Source organism: Coturnix japonica, chromosome 1 (genome assembly GCF_001577835.2).
Source record: "Coturnix japonica isolate 7356 chromosome 1, Coturnix japonica 2.1, whole genome shotgun sequence".
In the NCBI taxonomy this organism is placed as follows: Eukaryota; Metazoa; Chordata; class Aves; order Galliformes; family Phasianidae; genus Coturnix; species Coturnix japonica.
Genome location: NC_029516.1, coordinates 94,054,295 through 94,075,755, shown reverse-complemented (window position 1 = coordinate 94,075,755; position 21,461 = coordinate 94,054,295). Strand labels below are relative to the sequence as shown.

The window sequence follows — 21,461 nt, the reverse complement described above, 5'->3', positions numbered from 1 at the left end:
CCCCTTCCTTCCTGGGGGAAGCAAGCATTCGGTGTGTGCACACAGGCTCTGGAAATGCAGCCCCCTGGCCAACATTGAGAGACTTGTAGGCAAATGGGCGTTGGGTTGATTCACTGCAACACGCTTCTAATGTAATTGGTTTTTCAAGCTCCCAGTTAATTAGGCTTTCAGCAAGATGTGGAATACCATGTTCTCAGGTAGCTGAAAATGTTCTTGGAAGGCCAGGCACGCAAGTGATCCCATAGTGAGGTGTGGGGTGGTAGTTGAAGGCTGGCTAATGGAAGACTAGCAGTGTCTTCTGTTGCATTTTCTAATGTTGTCTGGAGCTGGTCTTTGTTATAGAGTAATTAAGAGCTCAAACTCAGTGTCGTTAATAGAGTTTTACAAATTGCCAGTAACTGTGTGTGTGCAGTTAGGATTACAGCGAATGTGCCACGGTGCGACTTTAGCAAGAGAGATGTAAGATAAATGGCACTGCCTTGTATTGCCATGGGTGTAACTGAGTTACAGCGAGTGAGCAGCTGCTCTGTAAGTAAGCTGGAGTAACTGGCTTGGGCCTGACTGCAAATCACTGCACATGCATACAGCAGTGCTGTAGTGCTTGCAGAGTGCTTGCAGACGAGGGCATTTCAAGAGTGGTTTGGGTCTGTCAGAAGATCAGTCATACAAATTGCTTGGGAGCATAGGGAGGTTTGTATGTTGGCAGCCAATGTAGATATGCTCCTCCCAAAAGGTGAGGGTGCTGGTGGCAGAGGTGGTACTGGCGGCTGTTGGGTTTTCCTCTGAAGAGATGGAGCGGGCAAAAGCATTCTGAAGAAAATGTCCTGAGACATTTAAGTGGAGGCAAAGGCTCCTTGTTGCACAATAAGAGGGGATGGCTGGAGGATGTACAAGTTAGGGCTGTGCCCGGCACTAAGGCAGGAGTTGGGGTCAGGTCCTGGACACACATCATGGCCAGCAATGCACGGGGTCTTGGTGTGAGATACAAGGCAGAATACAACTGAGTACAGTTAGAAGTTGGAGGACAAAACTTCTGATAAAGAAGCTAATGGGAGTAGTTTTCTTTCTGCCTTTGTCTTTTCAAGGCAAACTAATCTTAATGCTTTAGTAACATCTGAATGATTTCTTGGTAATCTGTTATTCTTTTTTTTTTCAGGAGAGCGGTATATTTTTTGTATTTTGTCATGGAGTGAAAAATTACTATAATTTACCAGCCTGTTTTTTTCTTTTTCTTTTTAAATTTGGGAAGTCATAGCAGTTGATGTGTTCCATCAAGCTGTCATTCCTGGAGGCATAGGAACTGAATGTGTGACATCTCAGCTCTTGTTTACTGTTTAGAACAATTCCTTATACTTGACACGGTTACCTGAGCATACCTTGAAGTTTGGAATTCATTCTTTTAAAGAGAAATTAAGAGGAACAAGAGGGTGGTTGGTTGCTTTGGGCCAGCCAGAACTGGTAAATCTGTATCAATATCCAGAGCTACACAAAGTCTGTGAGGCCATTTGGGGTCTGTGAGGAGCATAGAAGACTGTAGCATGTTGCGTAGTTGGCTTCTGTTTATGCTTCTGGACAAGAGAAAAGTAAGAAATCAAGGCTTTGAGGTAATGGCCTCAACTTCTGCCAGGGGAGGTTCAGGTTGGATTTTAGGAACAATTTCTTCTCAGAAAGAGTGGTAATGCATTGGAACAGATTACACAGGGAGATAGTGGAGTTATCCCTGGAGGTGTTCAGGAATCATGTAGGTGTGGCACTGAGGGATGTGGTCAGTGGGCATGGTGGGAGTGGGCTGACAGGATGGACTAGATGCTTCCAGTGATCTTTTCCAACCGTAGCAGTTTTATGATTCTATGGTTTTAGATTGGTTAATCCTGGAAGACAGGAGACTGAGCCAATTGATGCCAGCCAAAAGCCTCCTGAATGGTGTGGTTACCCCAAAGCATTGGGTGGCATGGGAGGCTTTGCTGCTCTAGGCACAGTGCAGCTCCCCCTCTGCCAGCACCAAACAGTTGATGGACACAAGATGATGGACAGGCCAAATCTACAACAATAAGGAAAAGAGCTTCAGCTCTGTGTGAACTCCTGGATCAAGCATCACATGTCCTGATGTGATAATAAGGCAGGTGGGAAGTCGGATTTTAGTTCACATTGGAGCTTTGAGACGCAATCACAGCATCAGCATGACAAGGTCTGTAGTAAATCTCAGGAGGTGACTTGGGTAGATGGTATCTTGGAAGAGAGACGTGTCTCCTGTGTGTGTAAAACACAGATATAGCAACCTGCGAAATGTATAGGAAGTGTGTCAGTGGAGTATGCTATTTTTGCATAATTCAGCAACACAGAATGTTGGAGAAATGTGTCTTGTGAAAGTAAGCGGTGAAGTGCTGTAACAAACGGTTGGTTGGTGCCGAGCACAAATGTGAAGGAAAAAAAAGGTGGAACTCTTCAAGAACTAACGAAAGGAGCCCAGATAAACCAGTTCTCATACAGGGAGTTGTTGGGCAGACAAAATTGCAAATAAATCTATTAAGAGAAAGAGTATCCTATATATTAAAATTTATAGTTACAGAGATGGACAGTCCTAAAAGCCTTAGTAGACTGCAGCATTTGGTTGACAGAATAGCAAAGAGCTCTGAAGTGGCTCTCCAAGGGTGTCACCTCGTTCTTTGGAGAATAGCTTTCCTTCTGGGGGTGTTGGCGGGGGCTGTTGGTAGCTTGGGATTTGGGGTTTGTTTGGGGATGTAGAGTCCTGTGCTTTTAGGAAGATTTGCAACATTTTACTGATATTTATTGGATATGCTTTGCATATTTGCAGTGCATTTTCCCCTCAGTTGTTTTAGCCTAGAGGTGTCTTCTGGAAGAGCATCAAGAAGCCCGAGATCGTCCCTTTGAAGTCAGTTTTGGGTTCTGGTGACCTCATTTCCAAGATATAGGCGTGTCTTCCAACCTCCCTAACGACTTGTACCCTAGAATGGGGCCCTGGGCTTCCTGGCTTTGTGGGGCTGCATGTTGCTTGCCACCACAGCCTGCTCCACCTTTGCTTGTTCCTACTGTGCTTGGTCTAAGTCTACTGGCTGACTGACCTGTTTCTGAAACACTGTCTTAGCCAGTGCTGCCTGAGATTGCTGGATACCCCTCATCCAGCTTGGGCTTTCCTCTGCTCAGCATGCTTCAGAGAGCAGCTGGCCACCCTTAGCTTGCCTGTAATTTAGACAAGATGACAGGCAAGCTGTTGATAGCCATTTTTTAAGAGCAGTTTTGAACCTGCTCATCAGAGTGAACATCTCCAACTTTAAATGCACCGAGACCGGCCAGCTGCAGAGAGCTATTTCTGTGCAGGAATCCCTTTAATGTTTAAAGCACTTTGCTAATTAAGCCCCACCATGAGTCACTTAAGGGAGCAGCATCAGATTTTCAAAACCTCTGCCCACCTGTTGCTTCCTCTGGCTTCTTTGTGGCATGCCCAAGTCCAAAACTGTTCAGAGAGAGAAGTAAAGCAAATCCAAGAGAAAGTTTTGGCACCGTGTTAATACTGATGGGAAGGAATCTGGGATTACAGCATTTTCAGCACGTATTAAAAGTTAAACTTCCATTGAATTCTCTGAAAAACTGAGTGTTTAAATATGTGAGAATAAAAGCTTTTAGAACATTTTATTCCTCTCAGAGCTACTGATTCATTCGGTAAATGACAGTAAAAGTTCTTGCCTCGCTGCAATCTGCAGAAAGGTGTTAGTCATGTCTTAGTGTCGCTCAGCATTTGGTACAGAAGGCAGAGATGGCATCTTCATGCCTTCTTAATGGTGCTTGCTCTTCATTATCCTCGTGGCGCTGAGAGGTACCAAAACGTGTCGATACGAGTTTCTTAGCAGTGTTCTCGGGAGGTCTCAGAAATGAATAAACTTGTGCAGCCTCTCTGAAGGCTTCACTTGCCTGTGTTCTCAGCTCCCCACTAGAAGGGCACTGAGTCCACCAGTGCCCAGGGCTGGAGCCACCCTCCAGGCTCTCCCGCAGCCAAGCGAGGCAGAGATTTGGGATTATTGACAAATGAAATTAATTTGTTATGACTAAAGCTGGACCAAATTTCACGTTCAGAGTCTCTCCTAGTAAAACTGTCAGAGCAATAAGCGGATTATCTTCTCCCGACCTCCTTTTTTTAAACCAAATAGATGAATGCTGGAGGCCAGGGATTCATATTCCATCGTGCCTGACCTACAATTTATTGCAGCATTACCTCAAAGTAATTGAGTGGGTCCTACAGGTCTGTGTATCAGGCTAATTTTGGTTGTCTCTTAAGGAGTTGCATACGATTCCTTTCAATTAATTTTGGAGAGGTTTTTTTATGTGAGCTAAAACGATGCTGTGTTTTTCTGATGCCCTGATGTAATTGTGCAGTGCTGAGCACGGTCCCTCCTATCTAAATGGGTATTTGTCATCAGCACTTCATCTGCTCAAGTACCTCACCTGTATAAATGGATTTATTCTCACTTAATTTCAATCGCATAGGAAAGCATTTTCTCCATCTGCAAAAGGAGATTTGAGACGCAGGGAGATTTAAGATTCTTGCCTGTGAATCCATGGAATTAAATTGGAGAGTGGAGCCCTGGTCTCGTCCCTTAGCTGTAAGACGCAACCTTCGCTTAAGCTTCACAACTAAATAAACTAATAAACCTGCAATGGAACAGAATCCTCTGGAATTTAGAAGTTTAGGAAGAAGGGGGGCAACAGCTTTAAGCCAAATGCCCCACTTTGCAGAGCACCCCACGTGGCTGCTGTGGCAGTTCTAAAATCTTTTTGAATAGGAGAAAATAAGCAACAGTGCAAAACGTAAGGAAAACAACAGGAGCGTGAACACGCCTGATATAAGTGCTGCAGGTTATTCCATCAGGCTAATGACAGAAAATAGGTTTGCCTGATGGGACAGCCTTGCACTGTGTTGTCGGGTTTATTCAGCGGCACAGAGTGTGATCTGAAGTGTTACCTGTAAGCATTAGCTGATCGCAAATCTGAAGACTCGAGGTTTCTGATTGTTTCTGGATGGATGCGATTATCTCAACAGCTACACTTGAAAGCCATTATTTCATTTTCATCATGACATTGCAGTTAACGCTAAAAGGATTAAAACAGAAATGTACGCGAAGAACTTGATCCCTTTCCATGCCTGAGCTGGGTTATCATGATTTTATACCGAAATTGAATGCTGGGGTTATTGGTTTTTGCTTTGACTGAGTGATCAGTTATGCTTCCAGCTTGATGCAGACCAGTGCAGCTGCCCTTTTTCTTTGGGCTGTCAGCAGAGATGTGTATGCACATTTGGCTCAGCAAGCACATCAAGATGTGATCCTGGGGGATGCTCAGAGAGCTGAGTCCCTCTGGAAACACCTGGAGGCCCGTGGGCTCCCCAGGTGGGTTATACTGCTTATGATGAGGTTTCCCTTGTCTCATTTGGTGTGGTTAGTTGTGGAAGCACCTCTGCGTTCATAACAGCTGTTTTGAAGAGGACGTGTCGCTGTAAGTCAGGTTGGATGGGTCTCTGAGCAATCTTATCTAGCTGTAGATGTCCCTGTTCTTTGCAGGGAGACTGAAATAGATGACCTTTAATGGTCCCTTCCAACTCAAATGATTCCATGATTCTAAGTAAGTGTCCATGTACAAAATCTCAGTAGAATGGACTTTGTTTTGTTACCAAAAAGATGTCATGGTGACCAGAGCTTAGGTCTCCCCATCCTCTCCCACTGGCTGGAGGACTCTGGGGTGTGCACCAGAACCCCTTTGGGGTATATGGTCCAACAGTGGTCATGTGTGGCATGTAGATGATGGGACTCTTGGCCCTGCAAGTGCAGAAGAAAAGGTAGCTAAGGGTGTTGTCTTCTGCAGCAGCAAATTAAGCTGAGCATTGAATCACTGACTGCCTGCAGCCGTCCTTGCTGGTCCTTTAGTGGAAGTTACTGCCCCTGCAGTGGTGGTGGTGATGATGAAATACTTGGTCTCTGAGCTGCCCAGCCTGTAAGCCCAAATTAAAATCAGAGCAGCACACTTGGGTGTGCCCATGGTGATCCTTTCAGCCACCACACCCTGACCAGCCTGCCCTTTGTGTTTACAATCCCATGCTACAGGTAAAATGATTGAGACCAAGTCACAAAACAGCACAATGTAAGAGTGAGGAGAAAGGATGAAATACTGCATTCTCACATATTTGCTTTAGGAGAAGTCATGTTCTAAACTGCATTTGAACAACGCTCCTATTGATGTTATGATAAGGGTGGTGAGACACTGGCACAGGTTGCCCAGGCAGGGTGCATTCAAGTGTGTTTATTAGTAAGAGAATGCTGAAAATATTCTAAATACAACTCTTTGCTAGTCCAGCGTGAAACCATTTTAATTTAAAACCCACAAATGTTTCACCTGGGTTTCCATAACAGTTATTACTTTTTAATTACTTATGTCATTTTTCCTCATTAAAAATGGAATTATTAGTATCCTGGATCTAAATCTCATTCTGCTCACAATTAGACTTTTTGCATGGGTTGGTGTGTAAAATCACTTCCTGGCTTATTTCATGAAAAGCACTGCAACCACCTTTGAAAAAATGGGACGATTATTGCATCAGTGTTTCTCCATCTATAGGGATTTGAAGATATTGGTAAGATGTTGAGGTTTTACTGTAGGTTAGTCTAACAAGCAAAATATTAATGCATATAAGTCTGATGGGACATCAGTCACAGCTTCATGATCAGACTAGTTCAGTATGTCATGTTTGGTATAGAGTTGTCTGAATTAAAATTTATGGGTAGTTGTCATGATACTGAATGTGATTTATCCTCATCTATTTTACTCCATATGCATATTCATAGACTGACAGAGTCATAGAAAGGCTTGGGTAGGAATGGACCTTAAAGATCATCAAGTTCTAACCCCTGCTGTGGGCAGGGCTGTCCCCCACCAGCTCAAGCTGCCCAGGGCCCCATCCAACCTGGCCTTGAGCACCTCCAAGGATGGGGCACCACAGCTTCTATGGGCAGCTGTGCCAGTGCCTCTCTGCCTTTTGAGGCAAGAGCTTCTTTCTATCATCTAACCTTAATTTCCACTCTCAGTTAAAAGCCATTCCCCATCGTCCTATCCTTTTCAACCCCTCTCCCAGTGTTAACAGCCTGTACTTTTGAGCAGAGGCTTTCAGCATCTTCTTTAGTGCATCCCTAGGAGTGTTGCAGTGAAGGTGTGGAGCCCTGGGAAGAAGCTGGCAGGCAGCAAGCTGCAGAGAAGCCATGGATGAGCCTTCCCAGAATCAGAACCCAGACTGAAGGTTCCCCTCTGCTGCTAAACAGCCCCCAGCTCAGCGCCCCCAGGACAAGTTGCTGAGGTATCTGAGCACGTGGGCTGGAGTTATCACCCCACGGCATGAGCTAGGCTGGCGTTGTTGTTTCACACTGTCACACAAGAATGCACTTTGTGACTTACATCCTCTCTGTAGAGATTTATCAACATGTTACACTTGGCACAGCAAAGGAACCAAGAAGATGAACAACGTTTTGCTTTCTTATTGCAGCTTAGTACCAAGAACTACACTTAGCGTTGTTCAGTTCTGTTATTTAATGCTTGTTTTTTTAACCGGGATGAATTAGAAAAGAAGCACAACTGAAACATCTTATTTATCTGTTCACAGCGCATCACATTCTTCTCCTGAATATTTCCCTCAAGCTCCATTAATCACTTAATTGGGAAAAATCACACACAAAAAGATCACAAAAGGAGAGCACAAAAAATTGTTTTCTGTTTCATTTTGATGGATATAGTCTTAAATGGTGCATGTGCAAGAAAACGTGTAAGTAGCGTTCTTATGGGATCAACAATTCATAGTTTAATTTAGGATGAAGTTACTGTCTGACAGGTTAAACTGAGAGCTGTTCTTATCTCCATTAATCTTCATCTGAACGTTCACTAAAAAACAGCACAGGGATGGCTTCATTGCCATACATTGCTAGCAATCCTTCCTCTGCATTGATCCGTGCTTCAAGCTGCTCGTGTCAGTTATGGGTTAACTGTCTGGAATTCTGCATAATTTTTTAATCTTGTTTCTATTTAATAAATTACTTGTCAGGGTGGTAGCTGAAATAAAGACCCTGATGTTGCTTTGTGGGACAATGCTTAAATTCATCCTCTAAGTATTCATGTAAAAACATCCCTTGAGTCAGGATAGAGCCAATTGCATTAAGCCAGTGCTGAGCTTCTTTTCAGGTCTCATTTTATGGCATTTAAATATCTTCCTTGCAAGTGGACATTAGATTTCTGTGGGGAAAAGAACATGAATTCTGGAAAACTTGCACAAACAAATTAGAGTTGGCAAGCAGAACGCTGCTGTGTTTTCCCTTCTTGCTAAAGGTTCCAGTAAGAAGATCTCTTGACAATACAGAAACATCCCAGAATACAGGCTTTGTAGGAAGAAGCTGGAATCCAAAGCAGGGCCGTACCTTTTCCTTTTGAAGCAGCATCCCACCTATGTTTGCATTTTCTGCATTTTTCATCTTGTATTGACAGAGACACATCGGGATATGTTTGCTGAAAACAAAGCAGTCAAGGAATAAAGTCTTTTGCTCTATTGTTCCCCAGACTGGTGACGGGCTTTTTTTTCCCCCTAAGCCTGTTAGGCCGGGCTTTAAAAAAGCACTCACAAAACCCAAACAATGCAGCAAAACCAAAAGCGCCAGAGCAGGTGTTGCTCACTTGTTGAGACAAGCAGAGACTCATTTCCTTTACAAAACGTGGTCGGGAGTCAGGCTGAAGGAGGAAGATCAAAACAGAATCACCAAGCGTAAATTAAAAACATTGGATCGTGCTATAAAATCTTGTGTTTAAATGTAGCGTTGCGAAGACAGAATGGTGCTGGGCTACTGTGCGTGCATATAAATCCTCTTACAGAGCCTTCCTAGAGTTTTTCCAGCATTCTTGCTCATTACTGAGGTTAATTACAACCCATTTCATTTCTCCTCTCATTCTGATATTCCCAATCTCATTAGCCGCTTTTCCTAATGTTCTGCTTTTTTTTACTACTTCTGCACAAAGCCTTGTCTCGCGATAAGCAGCAGGTTTTATGAATGGCTGTGAGAGATATTCTTGTATTTTTCAGCAGCTGGCAGCGCTGCCTGTGTGCCATAGTCAGGTTCCTCTTGGGGAGGTCTGTACCTGTCAGCCCTGGCACCCAGGGTTGATTGGGCCATCATCCACTAGGGATTTCCTACATTAGGCAGTGCAGCAGCTGCTAAGAAATGTTTGTAGCACGTTGCATTCATAAAATCACAGAACGGTTTGGGTTGGAAGGGATCTCAAAGCTCACCCAGCCCCAACCCCAGCCGTGGGCAGGGCTGCCCCCCACCAGCTCAGGCTGCCCAGGGCCCCATCCAACCTGGCCTTGAGCGCCTCCAGGGATGGGGCACCACAGCTTCTATGGGCAGCTGTGCCAGCGCCTCACCGCTCTCTGAGGAAAAAGCTTCCCCCTGACATCTAACCTAAATTTCTTCCCTTTAATTTAAAGCCATTCTCCCTTGTCATATCAGTGTTAGACAGTGTAAGAAGTCAGTCCGTTTCCTGCTTGTAAGCTCCCTTCAAGTACTGGAAAGCTGCAATGAGATCTCCTTGGAGCCTTCCCTTCTCCAAGCTAGACAAGCCCAACTCCCTCTGGACTTGCTTTAACAGCTTAGCATCCCTCTAATGCTGTGGGCCCCAGGCCTAGATGCAGTACTCCAGATGGAACCTCACGAGAGCAGAGCAGAAGGGAACAACCCCCTCCTTCTCTCTCCCTGCTGTCCACCCCTCTTTTGGTGCAGTCCAGGACACTGCTGGCCTTCCAGGCTGAGAGCGCACATGTACATTCTTTGGGCTCCCCAGGCACTCATGAGAGCAGAGCCCCATACAAACAGCCTGTCCCTCCCAGCAGACCATAGGATTAGAGGCCTTGAGCAGGATGTGTCACTTCCAGTGGAGAAGCCCCGACCACTCCTGTCCAGAGCTGATTATGTTCCCACTTGTAAACAAACCATTGCATGCCTTTTTTTCCCCTTTCAGTTACACATTCACATTTCACCAGGGAGTTTTTCCTAGTGAGTATGGGAGCTTCTACCTAGTTTGTTGGTGGGGCTGGAGGAGGCTTTTTGCCTTTAAATGTTCACAGTGGCCATTGTGCGAAATGTTTTGCAAGTTACGTCGTGATGGGAAAAGTACATGCAGGGCAGACTCTGCAAGCCAGAGCAGAAAGGTGCCCTGCAAAAGTGATTATACATTCCTTTTCATGTTTTTTTTAAGAGGCAGGGAATACGTTGAGGCGTGTTAAAACCTGTATGAAAAGTGATAATCGAGTGCCTTCCTCCTTTCCCACAGCTGGGTGTAGATAAGACACACCAAACTTAATGCCTGGTTTCTTTTGTTCGTAAACCTTTCCCACTAAGGGTGCTGCATATTCTAAGTGTTGGAGGTTTGATGAAGGTGCTCTGCAGAACTTCTGTAGGGCTCTGTTCTGGACATCTGGCTTTGTCACCATCCTGGGAGCTGCAATGTGCCACTGGGCTGCCATGGGTTCCAGCTGACGGTCGTGAGGGCTTTCCCCTCAACCACATCTGTCCCATGGCATGGGCCTGCACTGAGAGCCCCTGCCTCCTCCTTTCCCACTACCTAGCACGATCAATAGGGCTTTGCAGCATAGAGCAGAGCTCGGTGTGAGTGGTGGTGGTGGGAATTGGCCTCAAAGTGCTGTTGCATCTGTCGCGGCCTGTAGTTTATTTGTTTCATTTCCAGAGCGTTGCAAGCAGGGCTGGTTTAAATTAGGTCTCCCTTGTGATCTGCTGTGCTGATAAGTGGTCAGAGGAAACGATATCTCATAAATTAAATGACGCGGTGGGATTTCAGGTGGTTCTTGGAGTACTGTGACTCTTATTTTTAACATGAGGTGGCTCCTCAAATGTTATTATTTTTTAAAGGGATTCTCTGCGTACGTCCGTAATTATTAATCTCCTAATTAAATATGAAACAAGCCCTGAAACGTGATGGGTCTGTTTGAAGCAAACAAAGGAAACACATCAACTTTATGTATCTTTTATAAATACAAGCCTCCAGAACAGATGAACCAAGAGAAAGCCCACAGAAATGTCACAGTTGATGGGTTTGCTGTTTGCCATGCTACGTAAGATTATAGAAATACTAGGAGCTAATTGCAGCCTTGCAGATGTCACCAGCAGGACAGCACAGTGGTTGCTACAGCGTATGGGAGAGGCTGGAGGTAAGGTGTTTTTCCTCCACTCTGTGCTGTCCTCCTTTGGCTCTTGGTCATTTAAAGCAGTGATCATTTTTTTACAGAATCACAGAGGGTTTTGGGCTGGAGGGGACTTCAAAGAGCATCCAGTTCCAACTCCTGCCATGGACAGGGTTGCTACCTTTCAGATCAGGCACTTTATCGGGTTGCCCAGGGTCCCTCTTGACAAGGGACATGTGAGCTTGACTGCATTTTGGATACCCTGCCTGAACGTAGCCACTGTGGGCATATTTGGTCTTTTTACCTTTCCTTTTTGGTGTGAGGCAGAGAAGAATTGAACAGCTGCAGTGGAGAAACCAAGGAGGCTGGGCTGACATCATGTGCACATGGCTCCTTAAGCCTCCCTGCTTCTTTCGGGGACTGCTGAACTATTTCACACTGATTTCTTTGGGCTTTTGGGTGCAGAGGTGCTCAGCAGAGCTGCTCATGTCTGCAGGCAGACAGGCCGGGTTGCTCATGTGGCAACTTGCTCCACATGAGGCTGATATGCATGAGCTCAACAGCTTCCTTTTGAAGAAAAAAGCCTGTGTCAGCAGTGTGGAGGGAGACACTTCCTCCCCTGACAGACCTGAGGTTCCTGCCCACCCCTGGCACAGCCAGAAGCTGGCACCTTTGTAGGCTGGAAATAATCACTTGTAGCATCTCAGGAAGGAGAGCTCAGTGTTGCAACATCTAAGTACTGCTTTCCCTCCTCAGAAAGCTGAAAGCATCCAGTTTGATTTAGGAAGGAAAAAAGCCATCACGCTGATAAGTACAGGTGCAAGAACACAGTGCAGCGAGGCCAGAGAGGTGTTAACAGCACACTGCTACCATGGTGCACCATGCGGCATCGTTACAGCAGCACAGAGCCTTCATCATGCGGATGGCGCTTACGGCAGCAAAACTGCACTTGGCTGGAATAGCTTATGCTAAGCTTGTTTTTCTTTGGGGAGAAAAAAAGTGTTACTATAAGCTGTGTCACAATGCTGCTCATATAACTGTATTGCAGTGGCCTCTGCAAGCGTAATCAGAGGTCTTGCTCTAGCAAATTTTTGACTGACGTATATGCACTGGCAAATAGATTTGTAGCTTGGATTTCTGCGTGGCACAGAGCTGTCTTTCCTCCTTTAATATAAAGAAAATCGCTTTTTGATGAAGATTTTATATGCATTGTGTGAGGAGCGGCTGAGGCCCCTCAGTGTGTCCAGCGCAGAGCAGAGGAGCTGATGGAGGCCTGATGGCGGCTGCAGCTCCTCACAGGGAGCGGAGGGGCAGCGCTGAGCTCTGCTCTGTGTGACAGTGACAGGGCCCGAGGGAACGGCATGGAGCTGTGCCAGGGGAGGGGCAGGTGGGGGTCAGGGAAAGGGGCTGCACCACAGGGCGGTGGGCATGGAACGGCCTGCACAGGGCTGTGGGCATGGCCCCCAGTGCTGGAGTTCAAGGAGCGTTTGGACAGTGCTCTCAGACATTAGATATGATTTTGGGGGGTGTTGTGTGGAGCCCAGAGTTGGACTTGGTCATCCTTGTGGGTCCCTTCCAGCTTGGGATGCTCCACGGCTCCATGGTTGAAAAATGGAAATGATTAAGTGCAAAATGTTGGCTTTGACAATGCCATGAAGGACGTGAAGGAGTCTTTGTTGAACCTGATGATAAAGGTGTCCTTCACTTCTTTCTTCTGGTCTGTCAAAAATAGCACAAAGGGCTTCCATTAAAAATTCCCTTTAAAACAGCCATAGCCTTTGTCTTTGAGGTATGTTGATGTGCTATTAAAGCAAGTTCACTGTCCTGCTGTAGGCCTATTGGATCGGCATGGTGATGTGAGAAGGCTATGCCTGGCTGAGGAGCAGAAGGCATGGCAGTCACCTTCCCCGGTGGCTTTGGCACTGGAGGGAGGAAACTTGGCTTACAGGAGTCCTAATGTTTAGGCTCTCTGATACTATTTTTAACACCTGTTTCACTAAAACTCTCTTTGTCCAAGAACACAGTGGGATCTTTCTCTGTGCTGCTGCTTTTTGCGTTACAGAGGCTCCAACACGCCTATGGGTCCTGTGTGCATACCCACAAAAACAGTGCTAAGAAAGTGGGGGAGAAGAGTGGTCACTTCTGCAGTTCGGAGACCTCTTCCTTTATCAGGCAGGTGCCATTTATGGGAATTCAGGAGCAGTTGTGAGCTCAGGTGGGCTGAATAATTCACTTGTAGCTTGGACATAGGTGAATATGATCAGTATGCTCACAAATACGTGATGTGTGCATTTTTACCACAACTTTTATTTTCATATGGGCTGGGAATGATGCCACAGAAAATATCAGTAGCTTTCTCAGCTACTAAAATCATCTACCACTCTGTAAATTTAAAGGGGAAGCTAGGTGTTTTCTTTTAGGACTATTTTGGGCCTCATACCAATATGAAACACTGAAATGAGGGAATGACGCCTAGTGCTACTGAAATTATAAAGTGCCGTGTAGATTTATGGCGTCTTCATTTGATGGTGTGGCTGATATTTCTCCAGGCTGGCATTTTTGAAGAGGCTCAGCTATTGTTTCATTAAACATTTGCATTTCTAATATGTACTTTAGAATTCCTTAAAAATAATAAGTAAATCCCACTTATGTACATTATATTTTAGCACCGTATAGTGTTTCATTTATGTGACTATACCCTGTAGTAACATCTACAGGTAAGACAAATATTCTTCTAATAAGGACTAAGGCAGAATGTATTAACGACCTTCTCTTGTAAGAAAGCACTGAAGCAGAGCTGACAGTAAGTAGTTTTCCACCAACGCTCTGGTTGGGCTTCAGTCTGTAGCTCTGTAGCTCTCTCTCTAATAGCAATACCTGGTGACTTTCCAGTAATGTTTCACCTCGGGGTAGGAGATCCATTTTTCTTTTTTGGTGAAAGGTTTATTCACTGAAATGTGGTTTGTGAATCTGGGACAGCTGAGGAACTCTGGAAGCAGTTATTACTTGCGGAGGGCTGCATTCAGACAGAGCTGCATCAGTGGAGCTTGCAGATGCAGTCAGGTGCTGAGCAATTTCTATTCACATGCAGCTTTCTGTCCTGTACCCAAGAGGATGCCACTCCTCCATGACAGGGAAGATCCAGATGGGAGTCCTCTGCCTGGGGAGCCTAAAATCTTAATTTTCTACTGTGGGAGGCACCTCCACACAAGGCTGTCTTAAGGCACTACATTATAGGGTGGCTCTGGGACAGTTGTCATCTGTTTATCTTGTAATTAGTTGCTTACGCTTTTCACTGAGTATTTAGTGAGGCACTAAGAGAAAGTGGGAGCCTGATGCTGGAAAATTCCTACATGGGAGTTGGAACCTGTGTTCCAAATCTTCTTGCTCTTTCCATAGTGATGTTTTTTGAATTGTTTTCAGAGGAAGAAGAAAACAGAAGCTCCTCTTGACAGTCTATTGCGTGTTCAGAGGAGCTCGAAGGTATGAAACCTGCATTTGGCCATCCTTCACTGCTGGCTTTCCACTGATTGCAGGTAACTTATTCATGCCAGCTGCAACATCGTTCCTGCACGTGCCAAAGTTTGCAAAGGCAGAGGAGAACTTGAAAAACCGTCATGAATACATTTATTTGAATTGACTGTTCAAGTTACCCTTTTCTGCCTGTGAACACAGATCTTGTCCTCATGCAGCCTTTTTGTTTTGCTATATGAAACAATCGTCTTGTTTTAACCCTCAGAAGGAAGCTCCGGGCTTTACTGTATCTACTTTGCTTTTGTTGAAGGTATTCTTCCCTTTACTGGGCTTTGCCATGGATGATGAAGACTGCAGGCGTTATTCTGGATGAGGTGGATGGCTTCTACAGGAGCATTCACTGTTGTTACTACTGGGAAACCATTTATTGGGCATCTTTTGACTACATCTGCTTTTTATCACTATTATATCACATAAGTGATGTGATCTGATGATCAATACGAGATCAAATAGCTCTTTTGTGCGATTTTCTTTCTCTGTGTCATCAGCACAAGTTAGAAGTGTGTTCTTTTCTTTGCATGTCATCATTGGAAGCATTAAAAAACCTTGTCCCTTGAGTCAGATAATTCTCCTTTCAGCACAACCACTTTGCAAAGTTTCTTACTCATACCATAATTCCTATGCTAGTCTTTGTCACCTTCATCTTAGCCAGTGCTTTCCCAGGAAGATATCTACTCCCCACTCCTCCATTGCAGAGTGGCGTATCCTGTTGGAGAAAGAGATCGGATGAGTGTGCCACAATCCGTGTGGCATTTTACTCATTTCCCACTTCTTGCTGTGCTGTTCCTCCTCCTCTTAGATGTGTTCCCCAGCTTCGCACGTGGTTGAGGCTTGGCAGATGGCTGTATCACTTCTTGGATCACTTGTTCCCCAGTCCCAGGCAGGATCCTGATCTGCAGGTTTTAATATAAAAATTATTGTACTTAAACCTGTGGTTTCTTGTACCACTTCTCTCATAGTTTTGGGATGCAGATTAAAAACTCCTGCTGACTGGCACATTTTAAACCCTTTCAATTTAGCTCCCCAGATACCTCAGATGTGGTATTCACACACTTCACTCCCCCGTGCCCTTAGTGAAAATTAAGTCGGAGCATTCACTTTCTTTTGAAGCCAGGTTCAGAGCTGGCTGGTTTCACATTCCATCATGAAGCTGCCTTACTCTGCTTCATAGTTTGGCCTTTCCTTCTCAGAAATGTTCACCATCAGCTCTGTCCCCACACACGGTGGGCTCTGGGCTCTCCCCGAGATGTCTCCCAAGAGGTCATGGCTCCCTGTAGGTTTTGCCCCCTCTGAACTGAGGAGGCGGCTCCTGAGGCGAGGACTTCAGTACCGGGTGCTCCTTCAGTGGGGTAGAGCTGGGCTATCAGGAGATGTGTGATATATGAGTTGTAACTAAAACCGGTAGGCCCAGATAAGTGTACTGCAGTGCGAGTGCATTTCAGTGACGGCGTCTGAGTGATCAGGTTCTGCCAGGACGTACCAGATAAAATCTGCATGCTTAATTTAACTCTGACAGCAGCAAGCTGGTGCAGACCAGCTGAGTTTTGCATGAACATTTCTGTACGCATGGTGGTGAAATGGTGGGGGTTTGTCCTATGGTAATGCCAGGCTGTGAAACCTGCTCTGGAGCGCTTGATATCATCTCATTAGACAAAACCAGAAGCCATGTAGTCATAAGTGTGCTGGCAACAACAAATGCTTTCAGTGGCAACTGAATCTTGCTAAATTCTGACCTAAATGTAGGAGCTCTCTAGTGCCAGGACTTCCACAAGGCATGCTGCCTTGCTATGTATTTAGTCTTGGGCCCCTCACTTCAAGAAAGTTATTGAGGCCCTGGAGCGTGTCCAGAGAAGGGCAGTGAAGCTGTGAAGGGTCTGGGGCACAAGTCTGATGGGGAGCGGCTTAGGGAGCTGGGATTGTTCAGTCCGGGGAAGAGGAGGCTCAGGGGAGACCTCATTGCACTCTACAGCCACCTGAAGGGAGGTTGTGGTGAGGTGGGAGTCAGCCTCTTCTTTCAAGTATCAGCCATAGAACAAGAGGGAATGGTCTCAGCTTGCATCAGGGGAGGTTCTGCTTGGATATTAGGAACAATTTCTTCTCATCAAGAGCAGTGCTGCAGTGGCACAGGCTGCCCAGAGATGCGGTGCAGTCACCGTCCCTGGAGGTGTCCAAGAGCCATTAGGATGTGGCACTGAGGGACGTGGGCAGTGGGCATGGTGGGGGTGGGCCAATGGTTGGACTGGGTGATCTTAGAGGTCTTTTCCAACCTTAATGATTCTATGATTCTCTTCTTTGATACCAGCAACTTAAAAATACATCCTCTTCTTTAATACCCATCCTTGTGGTATTCCCACTGGCCCCTTTGCAGAAATAGTTGTTACTTTTCTGCTAATTCTACAGCTTACCTTGCTGTGCTGCTGTACCTCGATGAGGTTCTTCATTCTCTGTCAGAGAAATCTGGTGAAAATGTGAGAGCTGCTCTCATCACGAGCTCGCCTGAGTTTAATTTGCACTGTGTTTTTCCTTAGACCTCTGGAATCCCTCCTTGGTACTTAAGTTGGGGTATCTAAAATTAGATACTTGTGTTCATATCTCAGGCACCATCTTAATGATCTGTGTGAGGTCCTTGGCATTGCTTGAAAATCAGATTACTTACCTATGTGTTTAAACGAGGGTATATACTAAATGCTTCCTCTCCAGTTTCCACCCCCCGCTCCAATTATTGGCCTTAATTTTTTTTTTCCACAATGTTTTTATCCTTCACATCCTGCCTGCTATGGCTCCCCACTCACTCAAGCCAAGGATTTTGATTTTTATTACTTGAGATTGTCACTCTGGGTGGTTTGGCAGCATCTGTCCAATGCGAATACACTGATAGACCCACTTGGTGGCCTGTCTCCTGCTCTGAACATTTTCTTGTTACTTCTAAATACGTGTTTTTTTTTTAAATGCATTTGGCACACCTTGTCCTCATTGTGCATCAGCAGTTCTCTGTTCCATTGGCACGAACGGAAAGTGCCTTTCAGTCAAAGTGTAATAACAATAATGCATAACCTTAAGGTAAATAAACAAGCCATGCTTTACTTTTATTTCAGTTGCATTTGGGGAATTCTTCTCCTTTTTTAAGTAGCAGGTAAATGCACGCACAGTCGTTCCAGCTTCAGCTCCTGTTCTCATTCTCTCTCTCCACAGAGTCCAGGCCGATTCCTGCTGCCCTGCAGCTCTGTGTGCCACTAGTATTGCCCCAGGGCAGGCTGTAAACCCATCCCCCACTTCCCAGCACCCTGCGCGCAAGCTGCTGTTAGCCTGCCCCACGGCTCCAGGGAGTTGCCCTCTTGGCTTCCCATAGATTTGCTTATGTCTGATGATCTGAAATTAGAATCCTTTCCCTGCTCTGCCCTTTTCTTTCAACGTGTAAATCCTTGCAGATTTCCCGTAGGGAAGAGAGGGGGATTTTCCCACCATTAAAAATAAAAGGAAAGGGAAGGAGAAAGACTGAAGACACGTAAGATACTTGTAAAAGTGATTAGAAAACAAACAAACTTGCAACTGGGTCAGTTATTTGCATCCCCTAGTAGAAATATAGAAAGCCTGAATAGGGAGCTTCCCCTTGGGCTGGCTGCTTTTTCTGTTCATGTGTTATCAAGGTACTTTGTCAGTTCCATGCTTCTGATTTTGTCTTCTTTAGCTGTGATTTGGGGATGATTGCCGCTTATACAGAGATTGTGGGTCTCCTGACAGACCTTCCTCTCTCTTTCTTTTTTCGTCCCTTCCTTAGAAATTCTCATAGGTGTGGTGCTACAGCTGGAGGAACAAGGCTTCCCACATCTCTTCATTATGAATTCTGTACAAAGAGAATGTGGGTCTATTTTTCTTTCCCCTCCTCTTCATCTGGAGCAATCACACGGCATTGTTCTCCTAACTGTGACAGATGCAAAAGGTGCATGTTAGTGAGGTGGTTATGAAGAGTTTGTGCAATTCCAGCACTACTGGTCAGTTCTAGCTGATGTGCGGACATCCCTCCCAGCCTTGTCTGTGTGGTCATCATCATCTGACTACTGATTCATGAGATGTTTTTGACACGTAGCAAAAGCAGTAGTTGGTTTAAAATTCATTTTCCTCACAAACAAAAGGTTTATATGGCATTTTATATTATATATATAAATATGTATAAGAAAACACAAAGAAGAGTATATTTGACTTAAACTACTTTAAAAGAAGTCAATCACAGAAAGCCATCTCAAAGATCTGGGCTTAGAGAAACCTCTCTTCCTTCCTTCCTTCCTTCCTTCCTTCCTTCCTTCCTTCCTTCCTTCCTTCCTTCCTTCCTGCCTGCCTGCCTGCCTTTCCATCCACCTACCCAATGAGTCATCCAGTCCATCTGCCCATCCATCCATCCATCCATCCATCCATCCATCCATCCATCCATCCATCCATCCATCCATCCATCTGTCCCCTGTTGCTTGCTGTGTTTTGTTTTGCCAAGGGAATCTCTGAAATACAGATCTGTCAGGGCAGCAGGACCCTGGAGCACGCTAGAGCATTTACCTTTTTCTCAGGGTAGATGCTGCCATTGATTTTGGCAGCAATTCATATTAACAAGTGGTAATAAAGGCTAACAAAATATGGCCTCTGGTTACAAATGAAGTGATTCTCCATTTCAGTAAGCAGGACTGAACACTGAAGCTACGGTGGTTTGGAATAGGATAGGATAGTGGGTGGAGAATGCAGCCCAAAGGTACAGATTAATATTAAATGTTTTCTATTTGAAATGACTGCTGTTTCCTGTCTATATATATATCTATCCTGGTGGCTTCACAAAGCTGGATGAAGGTATGTGGAATGACTAACAGATCACACATTTGTAGTTGCATTTTGAATCTGACCAAAAAAAAACAAACCAAACCAAACCAAACCAAAAAAACCCCACCAATCATAAAATAGAAAAGTAAAAATAAAATTGAAGGGGGGCTGTTGTTCTTCTAGCCAGCTCTTTGTGTTTGCTGGACAAGGAGATATACTTGCATGCTAATTTGTCTTTGCTGGGCAGGGAGGGTTCTGCTTTGAAAAGGAGGCTTTTAGAAAGCTGTAGCTTTCATATTTTTCATCCATTAAGGCTCATGTTGAGTGTCTGCAAACAGAAAGAAAGCAAGTGTGCTGATGTTTTTTCCTCCTTTGGCATTGTAAACTCATCATATGAAAGTCAAACCTCTCTTTGCTGTACCTAGAATCACAGGTAGCAGATGTGATGAATAACTAGGTACTCCTTTAATGTATTCTTCTTCCTTACTATTCTCTCATTTAATCCATTCATCGTTGCTTGCTGCGAGCTCCCTCAGTTTGAACTGACTTAAGCTGCTGTGTTCTGAGCCCTGTGGGAACTCCTTGGCCTGATTTTTCAAGGCACTGTTTTGTGGCTGTGAAATAAATACAGCTGTGCTACTTCCAAGACTTGAAAGAACAAGAGGAGTTGCACTGATATATGTAGGCACTGGCGTACATGCATGTACAGATGCATCGTAGATGTGTATAGACGTGTGTTTGTGCATGCACGTTTGCATGAACCGGCTCAAAGACTGAATATTTGGTTTTGAGCATAGATTGAAAACCTTCCTTTGATGATTCTTTTTTAATGAGGTGGGCTGTTCCAAGCATGCATGCTTGCAGCTGTCTGTCAACCCTGAGAATGGTTGCTGTGAGATACCAGCAGTGAGATATGAGCAATCATCGTTCTTGCAAAGGATGTTGCCAGCCCTTCACACACACTAGAGCTTAGTGCAAATTTGGATCACTCAGCTTCCAGTTGCGGGTCTCCACTTTGGATCTTTTCACCTATTTAGCAAACAAGTCAATTCATTTAAATTTTGGTGTAGAGCATGAGTAGAAGCAGAGGATAATTTGCACTGGAGGAGCAAAGTAGTGTGTGGGGCAGGGCATATTGTGGCAAGTTTCTTGCAGAAGTGAGCAGAGTTGGCTTCAGGTTGGAGCAGATCTTTCTGACCGATTTACAGACTCCTCAAAAACCACTTCATGATGGAAAACCTGATATATGCTCAGCCACCTCTGTATTTTTCCTCTTTTGGACACGTTTTCTGTGGCCATAGCAGACAGATCTGAAAAAAAGATTATCACAAATCCTATTTCTTTGGAGGTGAGGAATGTACTTCACAGGATTATCCGTCATGCAGTGGATGCAGGTGGAAAGCCTCTTGCCTGCAGGACCTTGTTTGTCAGCAAGATTCCTGTCTTATAAACTATTGGCAGCTGGCATGATAATGAGTCCATTTCAATATAAATGAGCTTCATTTTATTAATTTCTGTCAGCTCCTGAGCAATTCATGAACCGCTTTTCAGACAGAACTCAACCAACTGCTTGGGGGGAAAGGGGGAGGTGAGGAACAGAGAGGGGAACATGAAGGAGGAAAAAGAGAATGAGAATGTTTTTAATTTGGAAAGGAGCCGATGACGCTCATTTCTTTTGAGATCCCAGCCAAGTGGGGATCACAGTTTCCCCACCAGATAGCTGTAATAACCTGATAGGCATCGGTAATCTCATCCAAAGCTTTTTGTTTTGTTTTTCTTGAGTCTTTTGGAGGTATTTATAACTTGTACAACTGGGCTTGTGGCGTTTTGTTGGCACTATTGCCGGGCCGTGGAGGAGCAGCTGTGTGACCAGAGCTGGTGTGGGCAG

General features: G+C 45.0%; 1 protein-coding gene across 6 annotated transcripts in view; it reads left to right on the top strand.

Annotated features, from left to right (window-relative positions):
* TIAM1 (TIAM Rac1 associated GEF 1) overlaps window positions 1-21,461 on the top strand; it is a 163,166-nt gene that overhangs the window by 57,195 nt on the left and 84,510 nt on the right. The gene's annotated exons all lie outside the window — the stretch shown is intronic.